The sequence below is a fragment of the Convolutriloba macropyga genome, chromosome 9 (genome assembly GCF_964194025.1).
Source record: "Convolutriloba macropyga chromosome 9, txConMacr16.3, whole genome shotgun sequence".
NCBI lineage: Eukaryota > Metazoa > Xenacoelomorpha > Acoela > Convolutidae > Convolutriloba > Convolutriloba macropyga.
The window spans coordinates 63,707,889-63,723,269 of NC_134476.1; the positions used below are offsets into that span (position 1 = coordinate 63,707,889).

At 40.2% G+C, this 15,381-nt stretch overlaps 13 non-coding genes across 13 annotated transcripts; all 13 read left to right on the top strand.

The window, feature by feature from the left end:
- The first annotated feature begins 316 nt into the window (after window positions 1-316).
- LOC142347261 (5S ribosomal RNA) lies at window positions 317-435 on the top strand. Its single transcript, XR_012760273.1, has one exon. It is a non-coding gene; the product is annotated as a 5S ribosomal RNA (ribosomal RNA).
- A 1,136-nt stretch (window positions 436-1,571) lies between these two features.
- LOC142347158 (5S ribosomal RNA) lies at window positions 1,572-1,690 on the top strand. The gene has a single exon (XR_012760176.1). It is a non-coding gene; the product is annotated as a 5S ribosomal RNA (ribosomal RNA).
- Window positions 1,691-2,827: 1,137 nt separating this feature from the next.
- On the top strand, window positions 2,828-2,946 carry LOC142346918 (5S ribosomal RNA). The gene has a single exon (XR_012759952.1). It is a non-coding gene; the product is annotated as a 5S ribosomal RNA (ribosomal RNA).
- A 1,324-nt stretch (window positions 2,947-4,270) lies between these two features.
- On the top strand, window positions 4,271-4,389 carry LOC142346919 (5S ribosomal RNA). The gene has a single exon (XR_012759953.1). It is a non-coding gene; the product is annotated as a 5S ribosomal RNA (ribosomal RNA).
- Window positions 4,390-5,714: 1,325 nt separating this feature from the next.
- LOC142347065 (5S ribosomal RNA) lies at window positions 5,715-5,833 on the top strand. The gene has a single exon (XR_012760090.1). It is a non-coding gene; the product is annotated as a 5S ribosomal RNA (ribosomal RNA).
- Window positions 5,834-6,970: 1,137 nt separating this feature from the next.
- Window positions 6,971-7,089, top strand: LOC142346920 (5S ribosomal RNA). The gene has a single exon (XR_012759954.1). It is a non-coding gene; the product is annotated as a 5S ribosomal RNA (ribosomal RNA).
- Window positions 7,090-8,226: 1,137 nt separating this feature from the next.
- Window positions 8,227-8,345, top strand: LOC142346963 (5S ribosomal RNA). The gene has a single exon (XR_012759995.1). It is a non-coding gene; the product is annotated as a 5S ribosomal RNA (ribosomal RNA).
- Window positions 8,346-9,484: 1,139 nt separating this feature from the next.
- LOC142346921 (5S ribosomal RNA) lies at window positions 9,485-9,603 on the top strand. Its single transcript, XR_012759955.1, has one exon. It is a non-coding gene; the product is annotated as a 5S ribosomal RNA (ribosomal RNA).
- A 948-nt stretch (window positions 9,604-10,551) lies between these two features.
- LOC142346922 (5S ribosomal RNA) lies at window positions 10,552-10,670 on the top strand. The gene has a single exon (XR_012759956.1). It is a non-coding gene; the product is annotated as a 5S ribosomal RNA (ribosomal RNA).
- Window positions 10,671-11,617: 947 nt separating this feature from the next.
- Window positions 11,618-11,736, top strand: LOC142347167 (5S ribosomal RNA). The gene has a single exon (XR_012760185.1). It is a non-coding gene; the product is annotated as a 5S ribosomal RNA (ribosomal RNA).
- Window positions 11,737-12,874: 1,138 nt separating this feature from the next.
- LOC142346923 (5S ribosomal RNA) lies at window positions 12,875-12,993 on the top strand. The gene has a single exon (XR_012759957.1). It is a non-coding gene; the product is annotated as a 5S ribosomal RNA (ribosomal RNA).
- Window positions 12,994-13,949: 956 nt separating this feature from the next.
- LOC142346924 (5S ribosomal RNA) lies at window positions 13,950-14,068 on the top strand. Its single transcript, XR_012759958.1, has one exon. It is a non-coding gene; the product is annotated as a 5S ribosomal RNA (ribosomal RNA).
- A 1,140-nt stretch (window positions 14,069-15,208) lies between these two features.
- Window positions 15,209-15,327, top strand: LOC142346625 (5S ribosomal RNA). Its single transcript, XR_012759674.1, has one exon. It is a non-coding gene; the product is annotated as a 5S ribosomal RNA (ribosomal RNA).
- Window positions 15,328-15,381: the final 54 nt, after the last annotated feature.

The following is a 15,381-nucleotide window of genomic DNA, read 5'->3' on the forward strand; positions in this document are numbered from 1 at the left end:
CGGCCTAAACCCACTGAAGTCATGCCTCCGGTTCAATGTCCGGTTGAACAGGTTCCTCGGACCCAATTCATCTCTCCCTTGTTTTGGGGCCGTTCCACTGTATTGTGGAAGGTTGGAAGCAAAACGTTTGTGCGTTGGTCACAATACACTGTATGGCTACGAATTGCATAAATTATAACACAAACGTGGCTAAAATTGCATGTATTAGGTGACTATTTTGCAAACCGCAAGGCGGCGAGTTAAAGTGATCCTGTATATGAATATAAGACTACAATACAATACTGTTGTATATAAATTCGCCCCCACTTACGCAAATGCCTACGACCATACCATGTTGAATGCACCTGTTCTCGTCCGATCACCGAAGTTAAGCAACATTGGGCCTGGTAAGTACTTGGATGGGTGACCGCTTGGCAACACCAGGTGTTGTAGGCTTTTTCTTTTGAGTATTCAAACCCCATAGAATACTTTTATTCGATATTTACACATTTTAGAGCCTCAAAAAGCCTCGGTGATCGAAAAAGTTAAGCCTCATCGAGCGCGGATACTTTTTTGGAAATTGGTAAAAACTTGTCCAAAATGGTTCGCTGTGCCAGATTTTTTTTATTTTATCCCCAACTATGGCTCAAGTGGAGCATGCCCACAAAAAATGAGCCAATTTGGACTAAAATTGACGATTTGGTGGCCAAAACAAAGTTCGGTGATCGAAAAAGTTAAGCCTCATCGAGCGCGGATACTTTTCTGGAAATTGGTGAAAACTTGTCCAAAATGGTTCGCTGTGCCAGATTTTTTTATTTTATCCCCAACTATGGCTCAAGTGGAGCATGCCTACAAAAAATGAGCCATTTCGGACTAAAATTGACGATTTGGTGGCCAAAACTAGGTTCGGTGATCGAAAAAGTTAAGCCTCATCGAGCGCGGATACTTTTTGTAAATGACAATTTCAGCAATAACCATTGCTCCAAACACACCCCATATACTTGTAAAGGCCATTCTAATAGTTCCCCTGCTTGCGTTTACTGTATATTTGGTATTTGGAACTGTCTCGGAAACATCAATACTAATTGTAAAATATCCCTTTATTAAACTAACTTTTAAGTTGTGCAAATCGCTGAGTTCCATTCTTTAGGCTGCACTCCGCTAACGCAGAGTGCATTCAAATAAAACTTATCAAATAGAGTTGATACTTACCTATTTAATAAGTTTATCGCAACAATTAGGCTAAAAGCAATTGAGCTATGATTTGCCCAAGAACCGGCCTAAACCCACTGAAGTCATGCCTCCGGTTCAATGTCCGGTTGAACAGGTTCCTCGGACCCAATTCATCTCTCCCTTGTTTTGGGGCCGTTCCACTGTATTGTGGAAGGTTGGAAGCAAAACGTTTGTGCGTTGGTCACAATACACTGTATGGCTACGAATTGCATAAATTATAACACAAACGTGGCTAAAATTGCATGTATTAGGTGACTATTTTGCAAACCGCAAGGCGGCGAGTTAAAGTGATCCTGTATATGAATATAAGACTACAATACAATACTGTTGTATATAAATTCGCCCCCACTTACGCAAATGCCTACGACCATACCATGTTGAATGCACCTGTTCTCGTCCGATCACCGAAGTTAAGCAACATTGGGCCTGGTAAGTACTTGGATGGGTGACCGCTTGGGAACACCAGGTGTTGTAGGCTTTTTCTTTTGAGTATTCAAACCCCATAGAATACTTTTATTCGATATTTACACATTTTAGAGCCTCAAAAAGCCTCGGTGATCGAAAAAGTTAAGCCTCATCGAGCGCGGATACTTTTTTGGAAATTGGTAAAAACTTGTCCAAAATGGTTCGCTGTGCCAGATTTTTTTTATTTTATCCCCAACTATGGCTCAAGTGGAGCATGCCCACAAAAAATGAGCTAATTTGGACTAAAATTGACGATTTGGTGGCCAAAACAAAGTTCGGTGATCGAAAAAGTTAAGCCTCATCGAGCGCGGATACTTTTCTGGAAATTGGTGAAAACTTGTCCAAAATGGTTCGCTGTGCCAGATTTTTTTATTTTATTCCCAACTATGGCTCATGTGGAGCATGCCTACAAAAAATGAGCCATTTCGGACTAAAATTGACGATTTGGTGGCCAAAATTAAGTTCGGTGATCGAAAAAGTTAAGCCTCATCGAGCGCGGATACTTTTTGTAAATGACAATTTCAGCAATAACCATTGCTCCAAACACACCCCATATACTTGTAAAGGCCATTCTAATAGTTCCCCTGCTTGCGTTTACTGTATATTTGGTATTTGGAACTGTCTCGGAAACATCAATACTAATTGTAAAATTTCCCTTTATTAAACTAACTTTTAAGTTAGTGCAAATCGCTGAGTTCCATTCTTTAGGCTGCACTCCGCTAACGCAGAGTGCATTCAAATAAAACTTATCAAATAGAGTTGATACTTACCTATTTAATAAGTTTATCACAACACTTAGGCTAAAAGCAATTGAGCTATGATTTGCCCAAGTACCGGCCTAAACCCACTGAAGTCATGCCTCCGGTTCAATGTCCGGTTGAACAGGTTCCTCGGACCCAATTCATCTCTCCCTTGTTTTGGGGCCGTTCCACTGTATTGTGGAAGGTTGGAAGCAAAAAGTTTGTGCGTTGGTCACAATACACTGTATGGCTACGAATTGCATAAATTATAACACAAACGTGGCTAAAATTGCATGTATTAGGTGACTATTTTGCAAACCGCAAGGCGGCGAGTTAAAGTGATCCTGTATATGAATATAAGACTACAATACAATACTGTTGTATATAAATTCGCCCCCACTTACGCAAATGCCTACGACCATACCATGTTGAATGCACCGGTTCTCGTCCGATCACCGAAGTTAAGCAACATTGGGCCTGGTAAGTACTTGGATGGGTGACCGCTTGGGAACACCAGGTGTTGTAGGCTTTTTCTTTTGAGTATTCAAACCTCATAGAATACTTTTATTCGATATTTACACATTTTAGAGCCTCAAAAAGCCTCGGTGATCGAAAAAGTTAAGCCTCATCGAGCGCGGATACTTTTTTGGAAATTGGTAAAAACTTGTCCAAAATGGTTCGCTGTGCCAGATTTTTTTTATTTTATCCCCAACTATGGCTCAAGTGGAGCATGCCCACAAAAAATGAGCCAATTGGGACTAAAATTGACGATTTGGTGGCCAAAACAAAGTTCGGTGATCGAAAAAGTTAAGCCTCATCGAGCGCGGATACTTTTCTGGAAATTGGTGAAAACTTGTCCAAAATGGTTCGCTGTGCCAGATTTTTTTATTTTATCCCCAACTATGGCTCAAGTGGAGCATGCCCACAAAAAATGAGCCATTTCGGACTAAAATTGACGATTTGGTGGCCAAAACAAAGTTCGGTGATCGAAAAAGTTAAGCCTCATCGAGCGCGGATACTTTTCTGGAAATTGGTGAAAACTTGTCCAAAATGGTTCGCTGTGCCAGATTTTTTTATTTTATTCCCAACTGTGGCTCATGTGGAGCATGCCTACAAAAATTGAGCCATTTCGGACTAAAATTGACGATTTGGTGGCCAAAACTAAGTTCGGTGATCGAAAAAGTTAAGCCTCATCGAGCGCGGATACTTTTTGTAAATGACAATTTCAGCAATAACCATTGCTCCAAACACACCCCATATACTTGTAAAGGCCATTCTAATAGTTCCCCTGCTTGCGTTTACTGTATATTTGGTATTTGGAACTGTCTCGGAAACATCAATACTAATTGTAAAAGTTCCCTTTATTAAACTAACTTTTAAGTTGTGCAAATCGCTGAGTTCCATTCTTTAGGCTGCACTCCGCTAACGCAGAGTGCATTCAAATAAAACTTATCAAATAGAGTTGATACTTACCTATTTAATAAGTTTATCACAACAATTAGGCTAAAAGCAATTGAGCTATGATTTTCCCAAGTACCGGCCTAAACCCACTGAAGTCATGCCTCCGGTTCAATGTCCGGTTGAACAGGTTCCTCGGACCCAATTCATCTCTCCCTTGTTTTGGGGCCGTTCCACTGTATTGTGGAAGGTTGGAAGCAAAAAGTTTGTGCGTTGGTCATAATACACTGTATGGCTACGAATTGCATAAATTATAACACAAACGTGGCTAAAATTGCATGTATTAAGTGACTATTTTGCAAACCGCAAGGCGGCGAGTTAAAGTGATCCTGTATATGAATATAAGACTACAATACAATACTGTTGTATATAAATTCGCCCCCACTTACGCAAATGCCTACGACCATACCATGTTGAATGCACCGGTTCTCGTCCGATCACCGAAGTTAAGCAACATTGGGCCTGGTAAGTACTTGGATGGGTGACCGCTTGGGAACACCAGGTGTTGTAGGCTTTTTCTTTTGAGTATTCAAACCTCATAGAATACTTTTATTCGATATTTACACATTTTAGAGCCTCAAAAAGCCTCGGTGATCGAAAAAGTTAAGCCTCATCGAGCGCGGATACTTTTTTGGAAATTGGTAAAAACTTGTCCAAAATGGTTCGCTGTGCCAGATTTTTTTTATTTTATCCCCAACTATGGCTCAAGTGGAGCATGCCCACAAAAAATGAGCCAATTGGGACTAAAATTGACGATTTGGTGGCCAAAACAAAGTTCGGTGATCGAAAAAGTTAAGCCTCATCGAGCGCGGATACTTTTCTGGAAATTGGTGAAAACTTGTCCAAAATGGTTCGCTGTGCCAGATTTTTTTATTTGATCCCCAACTATGGCTCAAGTGGAGCATGCCCACAAAAAATGAGCCATTTCGGACTAAAATTGACGATTTGGTGGCCAAAACAAAGTTCGGTGATCGAAAAAGTTAAGCCTCATCGAGCGCGGATACTTTTCTGGAAATTGGTGAAAACTTGTCCAAAATGGTTCGCTGTGCCAGATTTTTTTATTTTATTCCCAACTGTGGCTCATGTGGAGCATGCCTACAAAAATTGAGCCATTTCGGACTAAAATTGACGATTTGGTGGCCAAAACTAAGTTCGGTGATCGAAAAAGTTAAGCCTCATCGAGCGCGGATACTTTTTGTAAATGACAATTTCAGCAATAACCATTGCTCCAAACACACCCCATATACTTGTAAAGGCCATTCTAATAGTTCCCCTGCTTGCGTTTACTGTATATTTGGTATTTGGAACTGTCTCGGAAACATCAATACTAATTGTAAAATTTCCCTTTATAAAACTAACTTTTAAGTTAGTGCAAATCGCTGAGTTCCATTCTTTAGGCTGCACTCCGCTAACGCAGAGTGCATTCAAATAAAACTTATCAAATAGAGTTGATACTTACCTATTTAATAAGTTTATCACAACACTTAGGCTAAAAGCAATTGAGCTATGATTTGCCCAAGTACCGGCCTAAACCCACTGAAGTCATGCCTCCGGTTCAATGTCCGGTTGAACAGGTTCCTCGGACCCAATTCATCTCTCCCTTGTTTTGGGGCCGTTCCACTGTATTGTGGAAGTTTGGAAGCAAAAAGTTTGTGCGTTGGTCACAATACACTGTGTGGCTACGAATTGCATAAATTATAACACAAACGTGGCTAAAATTGCATGTATTAGGTGACTATTTTGCAAACCGCAAGGCGGCGAGTTAAAGTGATCCTGTATATGAATATAAGACTACAATACAATACTGTTGTATATAAATTCGCCCCCACTTACGCAAATGCCTACGACCATACCATGTTGAATGCACCGGTTCTCGTCCGATCACCGAAGTTAAGCAACATTGGGCCTGGTAAGTACTTGGATGGGTGACCGCTTGGGAACACCAGGTATTGTAGGCTTTTTCTTTTGAGTATTCAAACCTCATAGAATACTTTTATTCGATATTTACACATTTTAGAGCCTCAAAAAGCCTCGGTGATCGAAAAAGTTAAGCCTCATCGAGCGCGGATACTTTTTTGGAAATTGGTAAAAACTTGTCCAAAATGGTTCGCTGTGCCAGATTTTTTTTATTTTATCCCCAACTATGGCTCAAGTGGAGCATGCCCACAAAAAATGAGCCAATTGGGAATAAAATTGTCGATTTGGTGGCCAAAACAAAGTTCGGTGATCGAAAAAGTTAAGCCTCATCGAGCGCGGATACTTTTCTGGAAATTGGTGAAAACTTGTCCAAAATGGTTCGCTGTGCCAGATTTTTTTATTTTATTCCCAACTGTGGCTCATGTGGAGCATGCCTACAAAAAATGAGCCATTTCGGACTAAAATTGACGATTTGGTGGCCAAAACTAAGTTCGGTGATCGAAAAAGTTAAGCCTCATCGAGCGCGGATACTTTTTGTAAATGACAATTTCAGCAATAACCATTGCTCCAAACACACCCCATATACTTGTAAAGGCCATTCTAATAGTTCCCCTGCTTGCGTTTACTGTATATTTGGTATTTGGAACTGTCTCGGAAACATCAATACTAATTGTAAAATTTCCCTTTATTGAACTAACTTTTAAGTTAGTGCAAATCGCTGAGTTCCATTCTTTAGGCTGCACTCCGCTAACGCAGAGTGCATTCAAATAAAACTTATCAAATTGAGTTGATACTTACCTATTTAATAAGTTTATCACAACAATTAGGCTAAAAGCAATTGAGCTATGATTTGCCCAAGTACCGGCCTAAACCCACTGAAGTCATGCCTCCGGTTCAATGTCCGGTTGAACAGGTTCCTCGGACCCAATTCATCTCTCCCTTGTTTTGGGGCCGTTCCACTGTATTGCGGAAGGTTGGAAGCAAAAAGTTCAGGCGTTGGTCATAATACACTGTATTGCTACGAATTGCATAAATTATAACACAAACGTGGCTAAAATTGCATGTATTAAGTGACTATTTTGCAAACCGCAAGGCGGCGAGTTAAAGTGATCCTGTATATGAATATAAGACTACAATACAATACTGTTGTATATAAATTCGCCCCCACTTACGCAAATGCCTACGACCATACCATGTTGAATGCACCGGTTCTCGTCCGATCACCGAAGTTAAGCAACATTGGGCCTGGTAAGTACTTGGATGGGTGACCGCTTGGGAACACCAGGTGTTGTAGGCTTTTTCTTTTGAGTATTCAAACCTCATAGAATACTTTTATTCGATATTTACACATTTTAGAGCCTCAAAAAGCCTCGGTGATCGAAAAAGTTAAGCCTCATCGAGCGCGGATACTTTTTTGGAAATTGGTAAAAACTTGTCCAAAATGGTTCGCTGTGCCAAATTTTTTTTATTTTATCCCCAACTATGGCTCAAGTGGAGCATGCCCACAAAAAATGAGCCAGTTCGGACTAAAATTGACGATTTGGTGGCCAAAACAAAGTTCGGTGATCGAAAAAGTTAAGCCTCATCGAGCGCGGATACTTTTCTGGAAATTGGTGAAAACTTGTCCAAAATGGTTCGCTGTGCCAGATTTTTTTATTTTATCCCCAACTATGGCTCAAGTGGAGCATGCCTACAAAAAATGAGCCATTTCGGACTAAAATTGGCGATTTGGTGGCCAAAACTAAGTTCGGTGATAGAAAAAGTTAAGCCTCATCGAGCGCGGATACTTTTTGTAAATGACAATTTCAGCAATAACCATTGCTCCAAACACACCCCATATACTTGTAAAGGCCATTCTAATAGTTCCCCTGCTTGCGTTTACTGTATATTTGGTATTTGGAACTGTCTCGGAAACATCAATACTAATTGTAAAATTTCCCTTTATTAAACTAACTTTTAAGTTAGTGCAAATCGCTCAGTTCCATTCTTTAGGCTGCACTCCGCTAACGCAGAGTGCATTCAAATAAAACTTATCAAATAGAGTTGATACTTACCTATTTAAAAAGTTTATCACAACAATTAGGCTAAAAGCAATTGAGCTATGTTTTTCCCAAGTACCGGCCTAAACCCACTGAAGTCATGCCTCCGGTTCAATGTCCGGTTGAACAGGTTCCTCGGACCCAATTAATCTCTCCCTTGTTTTGGGGCCGTTCAACTGTATTGTGGAAGGTGGGAAGCGAAAAGTTTGTGCGTTGGTCACAATACACTGTATGGCTACGAATTGCATAAATTATAACACAAACGTGGCTAAAATTGCATGTATTAGGTGACTATTTTGCAAACCGCAAGGCGGCGAGTTAAAGTGATCCTGTATATGAATATAAGACTACAATACAATACTGTTGTATATAAATTCGCCCCCACTTACGCAAATGCCTACGACCATACCATGTTGAATGCACCGGTTCTCGTCCGATCACCGAAGTTAAGCAACATTGGGCCTGGTAAGTACTCGGATGGGTGACCGCTTGGGAACACCAGGTGTTGTAGGCTTTTTCTTTTGAGTATTCAAACCTCATAGAATACTTTTATTCGATATTTACAAATTTTAGAGCCTCAAAAAGCCTCGGTGATCGAAAAAGTTAAGCCTCATCGAGCGCGGATACTTTTTTGGAAATTGGTAAAAACTTGTCCAAAATGGTTCGCTGTGCCAAATTTTTTTTTTATTTTATCCCCAACTATGGCTCAAGTGGAGCATGCCCACAAAAAATGAGCCAATTCGGACTAAAATTGACGATTTGGTGGCCAAAACAAAGTTCGGTGATCGAAAAAGTTAAGCCTCATCGAGCGCGGATACTTTTCTTGAAATTGGTGAAAACTTGTCCAAAATGGTTCGCTGTGCCAGATTTTTTTATTTTATCCCCAACTATGGCTCAAGTGGAGCATGCCTACAAAAAATGAGCCATTTCGGACTAAAATTGACGATTTGGTGGCCAAAACTAAGTTCGGTGATCGAAAAAGTTAAGCCTCATCGAGCGCGGATACTTTTTGTAAATGACAATTTCAGCAATAACCATTGCTCCAAACACACCCCATATACTTGTAAAGGCCATTCTAATAGTTCCCCTGCTTGCGTTTACTGTATATTTGGTATTTGGAACTGTCTCGGAAACAACAATACTAATTGTAAAATTTCCCTCTATTAAACTAACTTTTAAGTTAGTGCAAATCGCTGAGTTCCATTCTTTAGGCTGTACTCCGCTAACGCAGAGTGCATTCAAATAAAACTTCTCAAATAGAGTTAATACTTACCTATTTAATAAGTTTATCACAACAATTAGGCTAAAAGCAATTGAGCTATGATTTGCCCAAGTACCGGCCTAAACCCACTGAAGTCATGCCTCCGGTTCAATGTCCGGTTGAACAGGTTCCTCGGACCCAATTCATCTCTCCCTTGTTTTGGGGCCGTTCCACTGTATTGCGGAAGGTTGGAAGCAAAAAGTTTGTGCGTTGGTCATAATACACTGTACGGCTACGAATTGCATAAATTATAACACAAACGTGGCTAAAATTGCATGTATTAGGTGACTATTTTGCAAACCGCAAGGCGGCGAGTTAAAGTGATCCTGTATATGAATATAAGACTACAATACAATACTGTTGTATATAAATTCGCCCCCACTTACGCAAATGCCTACGACCATACCATGTTGAATGCACCGGTTCTCGTCCGATCACCGAAGTTAAGCAACATTGGGCCTGGTAAGTACTTGGATGGGTGACCGCTTGGGAACACCAGGTGTTGTAGGCTTTTTCTTTTGAGTATTCAAACCTCATAGAATACTTTTATTCGATATTTACACATTTTAGAGCCTCAAAAAGCCTCGGTGATCGAAAAAGTTAAGCCTCATCGAGCGCGGATACTTTTCTGGAAATTGGTGAAAACTTGTCCAAAATGGTTCGCTGTGCCAGATTTTTTTATTTTATCCCCAACTATGGCTCAAGTGGAGCATGCCTACAAAAAATGAGCCATTTCGGACTAAAATTGACGATTTGGTGGCCAAAACTATGTTCGGTGATCGAAAAAGTTAAGCCTCATCGAGCCCGGATACTTTTTGTAAATGACAATTTCAGCAATAACCATTGCTCCAAACACACCCCATATACTTGTAAAGGCCATTCTAATAGTTCCACTGCTTGCGTTTACTGTATATTTGGTATTTGGAACTGTCTCGGAAACAACAATACTAATTGTAAAATTTCCCTCTATTAAACTAACTTTTAAGTTAGTGCAAATCGCTGAGTTCCATTCTTTAGGCTGTACTCCGCTAACGCAGAGTGCATTCAAATAAAACTTATCAAATAGAGTTAATACTTACCTATTTAATAAGTTTATCACAACAATTAGGCTAAAAGCAATTGAGCTATGATTTGCCCAAGTACCGGCCTAAACCCACTGAAGTCATGCCTCCGGTTCAATGTCCGGTTGAACAGGTTCCTCGGACCCAATTCATCTCTCCCTTGTTTTGGGGCCGTTCCACTGTATTGCGGAAGGTTGGAAGCAAAAAGTTTGTGCGTTGGTCATAATACACTGTACGGCTACGAATTGCATAAATTATAACACAAACGTGGCTAAAATTGCATGTATTAGGTGACTATTTTGCAAACCGCAAGGCGGCGAGTTAAAGTGATCCTGTATATGAATATAAGACTACAATACAATACTGTTGTATATAAATTCGCCCCCACTTACGCAAATGCCTACGACCATACCATGTTGAATGCACCGGTTCTCGTCCGATCACCGAAGTTAAGCAACATTGGGCCTGGTAAGTACTTGGATGGGTGACCGCTTGGGAACACCAGGTGTTGTAGGCTTTTTCTTTTGAGTATTCAAACCTCATAGAATACTTTTATTCGATATTTACACATTTTAGAGCCTCAAAAAGCCTCGGTGATCGAAAAAGTTAAGCCTCATCGAGCGCGGATACTTTTCTGGAAATTGGTGAAAACTTGTCCAAAATGGTTCGCTGTGCCAGATTTTTTTATTTTATCCCCAACTATGGCTCAAGTGGAGCATGCCTACAAAAAATGAGCCATTTCGGACTAAAATTGACGATTTGGTGGCCAAAACTATGTTCGGTGATCGAAAAAGTTAAGCCTCATCGAGCGCGGATACTTTTTGTAAATGACAATTTCAGCAATAACCATTGCTCCAAACACACCCCATATACTTGTAAAGGCCATTCTAATAGTTCCCCTGCTTGCGTTTACTGTATATTTGGTATTTGGAACTGTCTCGGAAACATCAATACTAATTGTAAAATTTCCCTTTATTAAACTAACTTTTAAGTTAGTGCAAATCGCTCAGTTCCATTCTTTAGGCTGCACTCCGCTAACGCAGAGTGCATTCAAATAAAACTTATCAAATAGAGTTGATACTTACCTATTTAATAAGTTTATCACAACAATTAGGCTAAAAGCAATTGAGCTATGTTTTTCCCAAGTACCGGCCTAAACCCACTGAAGTCATGCCTCCGGTTCAATGTCCGGTTGAACAGGTTCCTCGGACCCAATTCATCTCTCCCTTGTTTTGGGGCCGTTCCACTGTATTGTGGAAGGTGGGAAGCGAAAAGTTTGTGCGTTGGTCATAATACACTGTATGGCTACGAATTGCATAAATTATAACACAAACGTGGCTAAAATTGCATGTATTAAGTGACTATTTTGCAAACCGCAAGGCGGCGAGTTAAAGTGGTCCTGTATATGAATATAAGACTACAATACAATACTGTTGTATATAAATTCGCCCCACTTACGCAAATGCCTACGACCATACCATGTTGAATGCACCGGTTCTCGTCCGATCACCGAAGTTAAGCATTATTGGGCCTGGTAAGTACTCGGATGGGTGACCGCTTGGGAACACCAGGTGTTGTAGGCTTTTTCTTTTGAGTATTCAAACCTCATAGAATACTTTTATTCGATATTTACAAATTTTAGAGCCTCAAAAAGCCTCGGTGATCGAAAAAGTTAAGCCTCATCGAGCGCGGATACTTTTTTGGAAATTGGTAAAAACTTGTCCAAAATGGTTCGCTGTGCCAAATTTTTTTTTATTTTATCCCCAACTATGGCTCAAGTGGAGCATGCCCACAAAAAATGAGCCAATTCGGACTAAAATTGACGATTTGGTGGCCAAAACAAAGTTCGGTGATCGAAAAAGTTAAGCCTCATCGAGCGCGGATACTTTTCTGGAAATTGGTGAAAACTTGTCCAAAATGGTTCGCTGTGCCAGATTTTTTTATTTTATCCCCAACTATGGCTCAAGTGGAGCATGCCTACAAAAAATGAGCCATTTCGGACTAAAATTGACGATTTGGTGGCCAAAACTAAGTTCGGTGATCGAAAAAGTTAAGCCTCATCGAGCGCGGATACTTTTTGTAAATGACAATTTCAGCAATAACCATTGCTCCAAACACACCCCATATACTTGTATAGGCCATTCTAATAGTTCCCCTGCTTGCGTTTACTGTATATTTGGTATTTGGAACTGTCTCGGAAACATCAATACTAATTGTAAAATTTCCCTCTATTAAACTAACTTTTAAGTTAGTGCAAATCGCTGAGTTCCATTCTTTAGGCTGCACTCCGCTAACGCAGAGTGCATTCAAATAAAACTTATCAAATAGAGTTAATACTTACCTATTTAATAAGTTTATCACAACAATTAGGCTAAAAGCAATTGAGCTATGATTTGCCCAAGTACCGGCCTAAACCCACTGAAGTCATGCCTCCGGTTCAATGTCCGGTTGAACAGGTTCCTCGGACCCAATTCATCTCTCCCTTGTTTTGGGGCCGTTCCACTGTATTGCGGAAGGTTGGAAGCAAAAAGTTTGTGCGTTGGTCATAATACACTGTATGGCTACGAATTGCATAAATTATAACACAAACGTGGCTAAAATTGCATGTATTAGGTGACTATTTTGCAAACCGCAAGGCGGCGAGTTAAAGTGATCCTGTATATGAATATAAGACTACAATACAATACTGTTGTATATAAATTCGCCCCCACTTACGCAAATGCCTACGACCATACCATGTTGAATGCACCGGTTCTCGTCCGATCACCGAAGTTAAGCAACATTGGGCCTGGTAAGTACTTGGATGGGTGACCGCTTGGGAACACCAGGTGTTGTAGGCTTTTTCTTTTGAGTATTCAAACCTCATAGAATACTTTTATTCGATATTTACACATTTTAGAGCCTCAAAAAGCCTCGGTGATCGAAAAAGTTAAGCCTCATCGAGCGCGGATACTTTTCTGGAAATTGGTGAAAACTTGTCCAAAACGGTTCGCTGTGCCAGGTTTTTTTATTTTATCCCCAACTATGGCTCAAGTGGAGCATGCCTACAAAAAATGAGCCATTTCGGACTAAAATTGACGATTTGGTGGCCAAAACTAAGTTCGGTGATCGAAAAAGTTAAGCCTCATCGAGCGCGGATACTTTTTGTAAATGACAATTTCAGCAATAACCATTGCTCCAAACACACCCCATATACCCATATACTTGTAAAGGCCATTCTAATAGTTCCCCTGCTTGCGTTTACTGTATATTTGGTATTTGGAACTGTCTCGGAAACATCAATACTAATTGTAAAATTTCCCTTTATTAAACTAATTTTTAAGTTAGTGCAAATCGCTCAGTTCCATTCTTTAGGCTGCACTCCGCTAACGCAGAGTGCATTCAAATAAAACTTATCAAATAGAGTTAATATTTACCTATTTAATAAGTTTATCACAACAATTAGGCTAAAAGCAATTGAGCTATGATTTGCCCAAGTACCGGCCTAAACCCACTGAAGTCATGCCTCCGGTTCAATGTCCGGTTGAACAGGTTCCTCGGACCCAATTCATCTTTCCCTTGTTTTGGGGCCGTTCCACTGTATTGCGGAAGGTTGGAAGCAAAAAGTTTGTGCGTTGGTCATAATACACTGTATGGCTACGAATTGCATAAATTATAACACAAACGTGGCTAAAATTGTATGTATTAAGTGACTATTTTGCAAACCGCAAGGCGGCGAGTTAAAGTGATCCTGTATATGAATATAAGACTACAATACAATACTGTTGTATATAAATTCGCCCCCACTTACGCAAATGCCTACGACCATACCATGTTGAATGCACCGGTTCTCGTCCGATCACCGAAGTTAAGCAACATTGGGCCTGGTAAGTACTTGGATGGGTGACCGCTTGGGAACACCAGGTGTTGTAGGCTTTTTCTTTTGAGTATTCAAACCTCATAGAATACTTTTATTCGATATTTACACATTTTAGAGCCTCAAAAAGCCTCGGTGATCGAAAAAGTTAAGCCTCATCGAGCGCGGATACTTTTTTGGAAATTGGTAAAAACTTGTCCAAAATGGTTCGCTGTGCCAGATTTTTTTTATTTTATCCCCAACTATGGCTCAAGTGGAGCATGCCCACAAAAAATGAGCCAATTCGGACTAAAATTGACGATTTGGTGGCCAAAACAATGTTCGGTGATCGAAAAAGTTAAGCCTCATCGAGCGCGGATACTTTTTTGGAAATTGGTAAAAACTTGTCCAAAATGGTCCGCTGTGCCCGATTTTTTTATTTTATCCCCAACTATGGCTCAAGTGGAGTATGCCTACAAAAAATGAGCCATTTCGGACTAAAATTGACGATTTGGTGGCCAAAACTAAGTTCGGTGATCGAAAAAGTTAAGCCTCATCGAGCGCGGATACTTTTTGTAAATGACAATTTCAGCAATAACCATTGCTCCAAACACACCCCATATACTTGTAAAGGCCATTTTAATAGTTCCCCTGCTTGCGTTTACTGTATATTTGGTATTTGGAACTGTCTCGGAAACATCAATACTAATTGTAAAATTTCCCTTTATTAAACTAACTTTTAAGTTAGTGCAAATCGCTCAGTTCCATTCTTTAGGCTGCACTCCGCTAACGCAGAGTGCATTCAAATAAAACTTATCAAATAGAGTTGATACTTACCTATTTAATAAGTTTATCACAACAATTAGGCTAAAAGCAATTGAGCTATGATTTTCCCAAGTACCGGCCTAAACCCACTGAAGTCATGCCTCCGGTTCAATGTCCGGTTGAACAGGTTCCTCGGACCCAATTGATCTCTCCCTTGTTTTGGGGCCGTTCAACTGTATTGTGGAAGGTTGGAAGCAAAAAGTTTGTGCGTTGGTCATAATACACTGTATGGCATATACGAATTGCATAAATTATAACACAAACGTGGCTATAATTGCATGTGTTAAGTGACTATTTTGCAAACCGCAAGGCGGCGAGTTAAAGTGATCCTGTATATGAATATAAGACTACAATACAATACTGTTGTATATAAATTCGCTCCCACTTACGCAAATGCCTACGACCATACCATGTTGAATGCACCGGTTCTCGTCCGATCACCGAAGTTAAGCAACATTGGGCCTGGTTAGTACTTGGATGGGTGACCGCTTGGGAACACCAGGTGTTGTAGGCTTTTTCTTTTGAGTATTCAAACCTCATAGAAAACTTTTATTCGATATTTACACAT